General features: G+C 41.1%; 1 non-coding gene across 1 annotated transcript; it reads right to left on the bottom strand.

The window, feature by feature from the left end:
- Positions 1-2,257: 2,257 nt before the first annotated feature.
- Positions 2,258-2,364, bottom strand: LOC111821799 (U6 spliceosomal RNA). The gene has a single exon (XR_002825144.1). It is a non-coding gene; the product is annotated as a U6 spliceosomal RNA (small nuclear RNA).
- Between the last annotated feature and the right edge of the window lie 6,266 nt (positions 2,365-8,630).

The raw sequence follows: 8,630 nt of genomic DNA, 5'->3' as shown, positions 1-8,630 counted from the left end.
TTTAAATCCTAACCCCTATACCTGTGGTTATAATTCCATTTGGAAATAGGTTTTCTTTGTTATGTTAATGAGACAATATTAGTGAAGGGTGTGTCTTAAGTCAATCTCTTTCCAGCTATAAAAGAGATAAAAACAAGCAAGTGATCAAGCAGAGATGGAGAAGAGAGACGTCAAGCCACACGAAGGTTGCCCAGGAGCAGAAGTTCAAAAGAGTCAAGGACCTTCCTCCAGAGCTAACAGAGAGAGAAAGCCTTCCCTGAGAGCTGGCACCCTGAATTTGGACTTCTAACCTCCTATCTGTAATAAATTTCTGTTATTTAAAGCCACCCTCTTGTGGTATTTCTGTTATAGCAGCACTAGATAATTAAGACACCTAGTTCTGTGGGTTAATGAACCCTAGTTAGCTCTGCTGCTCTTCTGAGGTGTGGTGATGAGCCTCCTTGCCATCTGGAAAGAGCACAAAATCTCTTTTAGATAGGCAACATGTTTATTGCAAGCTCAGTATCTGACTGGCCTGTTGCTTTTATTGGCAATACAGTAGCAAAAAGGACAAATACTGTTCCTCCTCTCATAACACTTTGGTGGGTAATCAAAATGAAACTTAGTTCTACAGATGAGGTCTTCTCAGCATGCAACAGTGAGGCTATCACCTCCCTCATTCTAGTTAACACACATAACACAGCCTGAGATGACATTAGGTTTTTCAGCAGCCACATCCTACATTTGACTCATTGCCATTATTCAAAAATATTTAGTGAACATTTACAGGGCACTTAGCTGCATGCTAAACATTACAGGGATGCAAGAGATGCAAGAAGCACGATCTCAGCCTCTTAGAAGGCACCATTAGTCTTGCTGAAATGTTGGCTACATGGAAAATGGACAAGATCTCCATATCCCAGAGTGCACAACTAGATGGTGCCCGGTTACCACCACTGATTGCTCTGACAGGGGTCACAACAGAGGGTCCTGGACAGAGCTGGAGAAAAATGTAGAACAAAATTCAAATTTATACATGCGTGAAAAAAAGACCAGGCTTGCTTGTCTGTCAGAGACTGGAGAAATCCCAAACGTATGGCCCCTGGTTACCCTTTTAACTCAGTACTGAAGTCACTCCTGAGGTTCACCCTTCAGCCAAAGATTAGACAGGTCTATAAGGCCAACAATAACACACGTGAGGGACCTGCTTCATAGTTCAATCATGTATATGAGACTAATGGGCACCCTGGCCTCAAAGCAAAGACGAGAAGGCAGGAAGGGACAGGAAAACTGGACAAAACAGGGAACCTGGGTGGAGAAGGGGAGAGTGTTGACACATGGCAGGTTTGGCAATCAATGTCACAAAACAATTTGTGTATTAATTGTTTAATGAGAAACTAATTTGCTAGTAAACTTTCACCTAAATCACAATTTTTAAAAAAAAGTCATCACCACCCACCCCAAATCCAGGTTCTCACGAGGACCACTCAGACCCTCTGCACCAGCGCCTATATTGGAAGGTACCCATATGAAGGTACTCAGTCCCAGGCTGAAGAGTCAGACCATCACGTCTCTGTGGTGTAATCCATAGCCTGACTCTCCTGAGCATCCCTCAACTGCAGCAGATGGGGGTCCCCTTGTCACTCCCTGTAAGAGGTTTTATGACAACTGAAATGTCCAGCAACAGATGAATGGCTAAACAAAATGTGGTATATACATACAGTGTAATATTACGCAGGATAAAGAGAAATGAAGTCCTGATGCATGCCACAACATGGATGAACCTCAAAAACATTATGCTGAGTGAAATAAGTCAGTCGCAAAAGAACAAATACTGTATGATGTCACTTATATGAAATATGCAAATATATAGAAACCAAAGCTTATTAATGGTTACCAGGGGTGGGAAAGAGCAGGAAAGAGGGAGTATTTGTTTGAGGGGCATTAAGTTTCTGTTAATGGTGGTGGAATATTATGGAAAAGGATGGCGATAATGGTGGCACAACATGAAAAATGTAATTAATGCCATTAAATTGTAAAATCGAAAGTTGTATTGGTGAATTTTTTGATGCATATATCTTCACTGCAATTTTGTTAAGTTAAAAAAAAGATTTCATGAGTAGTTTGTGAGAACTATTTTTTTTTTTTTGCTTTTTTTTATTTATTTTTTATTTATTTTTTCATTGTACTTCAGGTGAAGGCTTACAGAACAAATACTTTCTCATGAAACAGTAGTACACATGTTGTTTTATGACACTGGTTAACAACCCCACAACATAAAAATATGGAATGTTTCACGAATTTGCGTGTCATCCTTGCGCAGGGGCCATGCTAATCTTCTCTGTATCGTTCCAATTTTAGCATATGTGCTGCCGAAGCAAGCACATGAGAACTATTCTTGAATAGTTCATTCAATGCATCAGGAGAGGGAGAAGCTGTAGCATCAGGAGGGGGAGACGAGCTGCAGCATCAAAGAACCCTGAGCTGGAAGAATCCTTAGCAATCTCCTTAGTCCAACCATCTCATTTAACAGAAGACCCTGGGCCCCAGAGGTGAAATGATTGCTCAAGTTCACACAGCTGATAAGTGAAAATCTGTCAGAATCTAGGACACCTCTTGCCATAAAACCCCACGTTCTCTTCACTATACCACCCAGAAGTGAGTCTGGGGAGACAAAGGGTAGGAAGAGAAAAGGGGGGAAAGAAAATTTATTCAGGAAGTAGCCCACTCAGGAGACACTAATGGAAAAGGGCTAGAAAATGTACTCTATATATCATGAAGCAATCGATTCCATTTAAGCAATACATCAGGGACAAAACTTTGGTGCCTACAATGGAAGACAAAACGTTCTTCAGTGCAGTCGGGGCAACAGAAACACTGGGCAGTCATAACTCAAAGCTCAGAAAGCTTTTGTTTTTAAACTTGCAAGCCAAGGGGATGAGGCAAAGGAGATAATTCTTAGGGAGACAGGGCACTGGCAGCCAAATGCCTTAAGGTGATATACTGGTCAGGTGGTCCTGATTCTATTACTCTAAGAGGAAATATGCCTCGTTAACAAGCCCAGCTGTTGGTCAAAGCTCTAGGAAGAAAGGAAATGAGGACAGCCTCTTTTCAAAGTCAGAGCTATTGAGGCTGTGGGTGCATTTGAGTGGGTGAAGGAAGACACTTCTCCCTGGGTATCTTGGTTTTATGGTGCTCAGTTTTCAGAAGAATAGGACTGAGCTTCCTGGTTTGATAATAAAAGACAACACTTGTATAGTTCTTACCACCTGCCAGAATATTCTATGTACTTTGTAGGTATTAACTACCCAAAGTAATGCCAGGAGGTGTGCTATTACTATCCCTATTTTACAGGTGAGTAAACTTTGTCATCGAGATGCTGAGTAGCTTATCCAAGTTCACACAGCTACAATTCGATTCAGAAGAATTGATGAGTTGCTATTGATGCCCCCAACATGCCTGTCTTAGCTGTCTGTGCTGCTGTAACAGAAATACCACGAGCGGGTGACTTTAATAAACAGAAATTTATTTTCTTACAGTTTAGGAAGCCAGAAGGCTGAATTCAGGACACTGACTATAGACGAAGGCTTTCTTTGTCAGCTCTGGGGGAAGATCCTTGTCTCTTTTCAGCTGCTGTTTCTCAGTTCCTTGGAGATCTTCATGTGTTGGCATCTATCTTCCCCCATCTCTGTGTGCTTGCTTAATCTTCTCTTTTATATCTCAAAAAAGGCTGAGTTAAAATACACCTACACTAATACTGCCACATTAACATAACAAAGAACACCTATTCCCAAAATGGGATTATATCCACTGGTTAGGATTTGCAACACTTACTTTGAGGGGGCACAATTCAATCCATAACAATGTCCATATTACCCTCTGAGCACCCCAATACTAAACTGCCATTTGAGACCCACCTAAGCTTTCCAACTTGAGCTGTTGTTTACCAATATCACCACAAAGTACCTTGATAATATGCTACTAGTAATAATATTTTTTACCTTTGCTTGTTGGTTAGACAACTAATTATAGCCAAAATGCAATGTTATAGGTTTCTTAAAAGATATAGAATTGGCACTCCGATGTATTGTATTGTACAATGGCCATTTATGTTCACCCCATATGCTTCACACTTATCCATGATACAATGAAGGGTTGCAGTTGACTAAACTCAAGCACTGGCCACCTCTGTATCCTAAATGAGCCCCAAGGAAAATCTTTCCCATTCATCAACACCTATTAGCCATCACCATGCTAGTCACTAAGAGGACAACAGCAGCTAAGACACCATCTCTGCCGTCAATGCACTCACAGTCTCATGAGCTGCAATACAACATGGTGAGTGGCACCATAGAGGTGTATCCAAAATGTTTCAGGAACAAAAGGAAAGAGAATCTAGCTCTTGGAAGAGCAAAAGGAAAAGAGGCTCGGCAGGGAGACTGGGTCAGGTTGAATGCAGCTAGAGAGTCTGGACTGTTTTATAGGAGGTGGAGGGACAGTGGAAGGCTTTAGCTAGGGGGTAAATTTCAGAAAAATTGCCCTTCCAGATGCGTGGAGGGTAGACTAAAGGGTAGCAGGACCAGGAGCAGGAAAACCAATTAGGAAATGAGGGTGTAGTCCAATCAAGAGTTGAGGGTTAGAAGAGGAGCCAACATGGTGCCCTAGATAAATGCATCATGCCGTCCCTCTGCAGCAAAGACACAAAAAACTAGGTAAAACAGATACAAATGTCAATCTTGTAACCCTAAGCATCAAATGAAGGAATAAAGAACTAGATCAAACATCAAATAGAAGAATAAACTGAAGGAAAATAGAGAATGAGGAGAGATAATGGAGTGGAAGTCCCCTGCCAACTAACACGGCACAGTGTCATCATCTTGGAGGACAGCCAGCAACGACCCTGCACAAAGAATATAGGAAAGCAACTTCACAGAATTCCTGGTAACCACCTGGTAACCAGAGAAACACACTTTCTCACCCCTCGCCCTTCTGTCCTGTATACCATCTCCACCCCTTCCCAATGGGCCATGCTGTGCTGCCTTGGCTAGGGAGCTACTGGCCCACCACCAGCCTGGGTCCCCCCCACCCCACCAACTGCTGGTTCCCACTGCATCTTTCCTTTCTTTCCCTTTCCTTCTTTTCTTTCTCCCTTCCACCTAGCCCCGTACCCCAACTCTCTCTTCCCACAGGGCCATACCATGCCACCATGGCTAGAGAGTTGTTGGCCCACTGCCACCCTGGATCCCCCCCACACCCACCCACCAAATCCTGCTGTACCATTTACTTTTTTCTTTTTCTCCTTTCTTCCTTTTCTTTCTCCCTCCCACCTAGCACTGTACATTGCCTCCACCCCTTCGGCTGGGCCATGCTGCACCATCACAGTAGAGAGCCACTGACCCACTACCACCCCAGGTCCTCTGCCCCCAACTGCTGGCTCCCACCGTGCCATTTTTTTCCCTTTCTTCCTTTTCTTTCTCCCTCTCACCTAGCCCCATATGCTACCTCCCCCCCTTCCTGTCAGGCCACATCACACCACCACAGCTAGACAGCCACCAGCCCACCACTTTCTACTTCCCACCTAACCCCATATGCCACCTCCCCCTTCCTGCAAGCCCCCACGCCCTCCCCACCCCCACCCACTAGCCACCTTTTTTTTTTAATTCTCTCTCTTTTATATTTTCCCCCTGCATAGAGCTGTATGCCACCATCCCCTTCCACCACAGCTACAGTGTCCCCAGCTCAGGCCCACCACTGCACCAGGCCAGCACTGCCCCTCCCTTCCTGCTACTCGACCAGCTGCTGAACAGAGGGAAGCAAGCCTGTCCCACTCCATGTTAGACACCCCTGCCTATCAGGTGAGGGGCTGTGACCACTTGCATCCTGCTGGACCAACATCAGGAGGCAGACAGAGCCCACCCAGTCCATCCTAAGCCATCTCGCCAAACCAGTGTACAACGAAGCAGGCTTGCCCTGCCTGCTCCTGACCTGCCCACCTGGACAAGGTAGTGACAACTATCATGCCCACAGATGAGCAAGCAGCAAAGCATGCCTGGCCTACCCACCCTGACATATCAAAACAAAACAAAGAAGCAGGATGAAACAAATGAACATACAATCAATAAATAAAGAAAATAATACCCGAATGTCTCAGAGAGAGCAGACAATATCAAAACATATAAAAAACAGGATAAGAGGGCTCAAGCAAGTGACTAGAATAAAGAATTAGATGACTTTCTGGTAGAAGAAAGGCAGTAGAACTACCTGATATGGAATTTAAAAGACTAATATCTAGGGCTCTCCAAGAGATTAGGAGAGAGATCAAGGAAAACACAGGCAAAACCAACAAAAGCATAGCCAAAAATCAAGGAAAACACAGAAAAAGCAATAGAAGAATTAAGGAAAATAATACAAGAACAGAACGTCAAAATAAATAAACAATTAGAAATCATACAAAAACAGCAACTAGAAATCTAAAAGATAAACAACAAAATTTCAGAAATGGACAACTTAATAGGTTTTAGGAGCAAATTTGAAACAATGGAAGAAAAAATCAGCAAGATTGAAGACAAGTCCATGGATGCCACTTTCCTTGAAAAATCAGAGAAAAGAATGCAGAAAAATGAAGAAAACCTAAGAATTATGTGGGACACAATCAAGAGCAAAAATTTGTGCATGATCAGAGTTCCAGAACAGGGAGAAAATGGAAAACATAGAGAAGATTGTTGAAGATTTGCTGGCAGAAAATCCCCAAATATCATGAAAGATGAAAAGCAGATCATCCAAGGAGCTCCACAAACCCCATAAAGGCTAGATCCCAAAAGAAAGTCACCAAGATATATCATAATCACACTTGCCAAAACCAAAGACAAAGAAAGGGTCTTGAGAGAAGTTCGAGAAAAACAAAAAGTCACTTACAAAGGGAAAACAATAAGACTAAGTGCTGATTACTCAGAAGAAACTATGCAGGCAAGAAGGCAATGGGATGACATATATAAAACCTCGAAAGACAAAAACTGCCAACCCAGAACTATATATCCTGCAAAATTATCTCCCAAATACTATTGTAAAATTAGGACTTTTCCAGATAAACAGAAATTAAGGGAATTCATAAAAACCAAACCTAACTTACAAGAAATACTAAAGAGAGTCCTTCAGTTACAGAAGCAACAATATCAGACAATAATCTAAGCCTAGGACTCAAGACAGCTTCAGTCAGATACCAACCTAAGTAAAGAACTCTCAGTAATAAAACAAAGCTAAAAGACTTAAAACAGGGAAACAGAGAGGTCAGTCTGTAAATGATGATGACATCAAAACAATAAAAGGGGAATAAACAGTGTAGGTATAGAACTTTCAAATGGAGAGGAAGTCGAGGCAATATTAGGTAATAAAAGACTGGTTCAAACTTAGGACGATAAAAATTTCAAGGTAATCACAAAGAAAGTTAACAAACCTACTCATCAGAATAAAAAAAGAAATATATAAAGTCTCAGTAAACATAAAATCTATATTAATGAAAGAAAAGTAAATCCACAAACAGAAGGAACTCAGCACAGGAAAGTAAGAGGAACAAAGAAAACATCAGCACCACAAAAAAAGCACAACAATATAACAGCAATAAACTCACACCTACTAGTAATCACACTGAATGTAAATGGCTTAAATGCATCTGTAATGAGACAGAGAGTGGCGGAATGGATAAAAAAAGTATGGCCAATAAATACTCTGTCTACAACAGATACCCTTTAGACACAAAGATATAAAAATATTAAAAATCAAAAACTGGAAAAAATATATCAAACGAAAAGTAACCAAAAAAGGGCAGGAGTGGCAGTACTAACGTCAGATAAAACAGATGTTAAGGCAAAATTAACCATAAAAGACAAGGAAGGACATTATATAATGATTAAAGGGACAATCCACCAAGAAGACATAACCTTAATAAATACCTACACACCCAACAACAGGGCTCCAAAATACACAAAACAAATTCTAACAGCACTGAAAAGAGAAGTAGACAGTCCACAATAGTAGGAGACTTCAACACACCACTCTCAGTAAAGGACAGAACATCTAGAAAGAAACTCAGCAAAGATACAAAAGACCTAAAATCAAAAATCAAATTGACCTTATAGACACATACAGATCACTCCACCCAAGAGCAGCAAAATATACATTCTTTTCCAATGCACATGAAACATTCTCTAGAATAGACCACATTTTAGGCCACAAAGCAACTCTCAATAAAATCCCAAACACTGAAATAATACAAAGCATTCTCTCTGATCACAATACCATAAAAGTAGAAATTAATAACAGGAAGAGCAAGGAAAAAACCAGATACATGGAAATTTAATATCACCTCGTCTAAAAACAATTGGGTAATAGAAGATATCAAAAAGAGAATTTAAAAATTCCTAGAATTAAATGAGAATGAAAAGATATCATACCAAAATATTTGGGACACAACAAAGCAGTGCTCAGAGGTCAATTTATAGCAACAAACTCACGAGTCAAGAAATAAGAACAGGCCAAAATCAAAACATCAGCTCTAAAACTCGAACAAATATAAAGAGAACAGCAAAAGAAGTCCAAAGTCACCAGAAGAAAGGAAATAATAAAGATTAGAGCAGAAATAAGTAAAATAGAGA

The sequence above is a fragment of the Trichechus manatus genome, unplaced genomic scaffold, assembly GCF_000243295.1.
Source record: "Trichechus manatus latirostris isolate Lorelei unplaced genomic scaffold, TriManLat1.0 scaffold00106, whole genome shotgun sequence".
NCBI lineage: Eukaryota > Metazoa > Chordata > Mammalia > Sirenia > Trichechidae > Trichechus > Trichechus manatus.
This window is presented reverse-complemented; position numbering and strand designations above follow the sequence as displayed.